Raw genomic sequence first — 4264 nt, forward strand, 5'->3', positions numbered from 1 at the left:
GGTGAACCACAATACACCTTGTGTTATTTACATTACATGCAGATTCACGGTCGGATTTACGTTGTTCCAAGACCTCCGATTTTGTGCAGCAACATTAGTAAAACTTAGTTTCCCGTTTGAGGATTAGTTGGATTTCAAGCATGGATGCAAAAGCTTGATTACGGTCCAATTAATTCTTGAATTGTCCCGTTATTTGGACAGTTTGGGAATGCATAGTTATGGTGCGTAATTTATGGTTGAAGGATTAGGTTTCAGTTGTGGAGATTTCGGTGTCATCTCTGTACGTTCTTCGGGTGGCACATAGGTATTTTATATCCATGTTGTACACCTGAAGAACTATACCGAGATGCTGCCGAAATTCATCCATGTCGAAATTTAATATGATGTAACCATAAATTACGTGACATGACTATGCATTCCCAAATGGGATATGGCCCTTATAGGAGGCATAAGGTGACATTATCATTTGTATGAAGTTTTTGTGATTGTTGTATTGTGGTTTCAGGAATTATGGACATGACGTGGATACAGAACCCGAATAGATGCCCGGACGATTACTTGGATGGAATCAAGGATTTTATTAACTTTGTATGTACACACAACCCGGGTGCAACTAGAATCTGGTGTCCTTGTAGAAGGTGTAACAACACGTTAAGTGAGAAAATTGAAATGTTCAATTTCATTTAGTAAGGAATGGAACGATTGAGACATATAATACTTAGAACCATCATGGGGAACAATTACACAATGTTTCTTCTTCAAACGCCACAAGTGTGGACACTGTTGAACCTATTGTGGATCCTAATAAACAAGTCATGGATATTATAAATGAAGCTTTTCCATTTGCATCGACAAACACCAATCAGGAAGGGGAAGATGAGGTGCCTACACCAATGTACAGTACAGAGTTCGAACAATATAAAAAATTATTAAAAAAATACCAACCAAGAGTTATACTTGGGGTGCAAGAGCTTTTATGTTCTCACGGTCATTGTGGAACTAATGCACTGAAAAATAAAGCATCATATGTCAAACCAGTGTTTCGATTACTTTTTGGGGGTTTTCAAGAGAATGCTTCCGAAGGACAGTAGTTTGTCGAAAAACCATAGACATGCGCAAAAGCTGTTGAATGGTCTCAGATTAAGTTATGAAAAAATCACACTTGCAAAAACAATTGTATTTTATTCTACAAAAAGAATAAAGCATTAGATAAATGCCCTGTATGCAATGAGTTGATGTTCAAAATGACATCTCAGAATAGAATGTAACATCCCACATCGACCAACAGAGATGGATGATGTGCCTTATATGTACATGTCCACCTCTATATAGAACGAAGCCTTTTAAGGACTCACTAACTTCGGATTCCATCGGAAGTCCGAAGTTAAGCGAGTTCGAGCGAGAACAATCCCAGGATGGGTGACCCATCGGGAAGTACTTGTGAGTTCCAAGAAATAAAACCGTGAGGGTGTGGACCAAAGTGAACAATATCGTGTTACGGCGGAGCCGGTCTGGGATGTGACAGAATGGTATTAGAGCCACTCTGTCATTTGGTGCGAGTGTGCCGACGAAGATGTCGGGCCCCTAAGGGGGATGATGTGCCTTATATGTACATGCCTACCTCCATATAACACTAGGCTTTTTGGGGACTCAATGGTTTCGGATTCCATCAGAACTCCGAAGTTAAGCGAGTATTCCCAGGATGGATGACCACTAAGAAGTTCTCCTGTGAGTTTCCAGAAACAAAGCTGTGAGGGCGTGGCTGGAGCCTAAATCGGACAATATCGTTCTATGGTAAAGTCGAGACTGGGATGTGACAAAATGGTATCAAAGCCACTCTGCAGTATGGTGCGAGTGTGCCAACGAGGAAGTTGGGCCCCTCAAGGGGGTGGATTGTAACATCCCATATCGACCAACAGAGAGGGGGTGATGTGCCTTATATGTACATGTTTCCCTCCCTATAACACGAGGCATTTTGGGAACTCACTGCTTCGAGTTCCATTAGAACTCCGAAGTTAAGCGAGTTCGGGTGAGAGCGATCCTAGGATGGGTGACCCACTCGTCTGAGTTCCCAAAAACAAAGCTGTAAGGGTGTGGTCAGGGCCCAAAGCAGACAATATCGTGTTACGGCAAAGTTGAGACTAGCATGTGACATAAAACGACTAAGATCCCATAAAAAGTCATACGTTATCTACCCCTAAAACCTAGGTTGCAGGGATTGTATATGTCGACGCATACTGCTTACATGAGATAACATAAGAAAAAATAGGTAGATGACGATGTGATGAGGCATCCTGCAGATGGGAAGGCATAGAAAGAGTTCGATCGAACGTTCTCCGAGTTTGCTGCTGATCCCCAGAATGTTAGATTGGAACTTGCCACTGACAGGTTCAATTCGTTTGGGGTTCTAAACCAGCACCACAACACTGGGCCGATTTTCGTATTCCCATATAATTTGCCGCCTTAGAAATGCATGAAAAAAGCTCGATGTTATGCATGTTGAGAAAAATATCTTTGACACATTGGTGGGCACCATTCTAGATATCGAGGGCAAGACAAAGAACACGATCAAAGCTCGTCTTGATTTGGAAAGAATGGGCATACAGAGGAGTTTATGGATGAATAGGGATCTTGTGTTCCATGAAACCGAATGACAAAAAAAAGTTTTTAAAGTTTGTATCGTCTGTAAAGTTTCCCGATAGGTATGCTTCTAATATCGCGCATTGTGTGAATGTTGACGGGGATAAATTTGCTGGACTAAAAAGCCATGACTGCTATGTGTTTATGTAACCCCTACTTCCTGTGGGTATTCGACACTTATTGTTGGAAAATGTAGTGAAGCCAATCATGTTGTTGTCTAAATTTTTTTCCTAACTAATGGCAAGAACGTTGCGAAAGACGGACGTTAATCAGTTGTGCCATGACATTGTCTAAGTCCAATGCAAGTTTGAGATGATATTCCTTCCAGCTTTCTTCACAAGTATGATCCACGTAATGGTTCACTTGCTTGAAGAGGCATTGCTTGTTGGTTCTGTCAACTATTGCTAGATGTATCCAATAGAAAGGTATATAATCATCATCATTTGTTTATGCATCATTAGCCCATGCTTACTAATTTGTATCATATCATTTTATTTTGGCAAACTTCTTGGGGAGCTGAAAAAAGTGTACGTAACAAGGCGAAGCTCGAATGATCAATTAGAGAGGCTTGGGTTCAATATGAGTCGCTTACTTTTTGTGGAATGTATTTAAAAGATATGGAGACGACTTTCAATCGTCCTTGGTGCAATAATGACGGGGGTGTGAGAAAGGTGATGCGTGAATTACTTAACACACAAATTAAACCCTCTTGTTGACAATTGTAGTATAGATGTAAGTAGGGTATCGTTCTAGGCCGGGGATTAGGAGGGATTGCTAATCTATTCTAAATTAATTTAAAAATATTAAACAAGACTCAAGGACACAAAACTAGGCTAAAAACTCTAATAACTCGAAACACACTTAAAATGACTCAAAATAATGAAAACAATTAAATTAAACACTAGGAACTGAAATGGACGGAAATTAAATTAAAAGACTAACAATAAAGAAAACTAAATAAATAATATAATTTAATAATGGATGGGTGTTTGGTTTTGATGAAAAGTAAATTAAACTTAATTAAATTACAGAATTGACAAAAACATAAAATTAAGGTAAAATGATAAATGACGGACTAGCTAGAGGGTTCTTCTCCACACATGTTATACTTGCATACAAAATGATTTCCAGTTGTTCATTTAATAAATTGTGAATCTCAATACTCCAGATTAACCGTGAACAGCACTTTTTTAATCTTCAAGTTTTCCTTAAGTTATTGAATTGGACGGGAAAACGCATACAACAATTCAAAACATTCTTCAAAAGTCCCCTACGTGAAAAGCACAATAGAGATACAATCAAAGATCATTAAACTTTGTGAAAACTATAAGCATTGACGAGGCATTCGTAACTATGAAAAGCATGATACTCTTGCCAAGAATTTACTTAACGTGATTGTGACTAGCAACCTTTACTACTTGTGAAAATAAGTTCATAACGATTAGGTGAAATTCACTTATATTCTAGCATCAAATTCATGCATGTAAATTAAGCGTGCACTCTCAACCAACATACACAAATCAGTTTTTATACGAACGGATAAGTAAATTGAAATCACAACTTATGAAATCACAACCGAAGGTAATCAATTCATATTACAAATATATTCATGGTTTCGAATTAA

This window comes from Malus domestica, chromosome 15 (genome assembly GCF_042453785.1).
Source record: "Malus domestica chromosome 15, GDT2T_hap1".
NCBI lineage: Eukaryota > Viridiplantae > Streptophyta > Magnoliopsida > Rosales > Rosaceae > Malus > Malus domestica.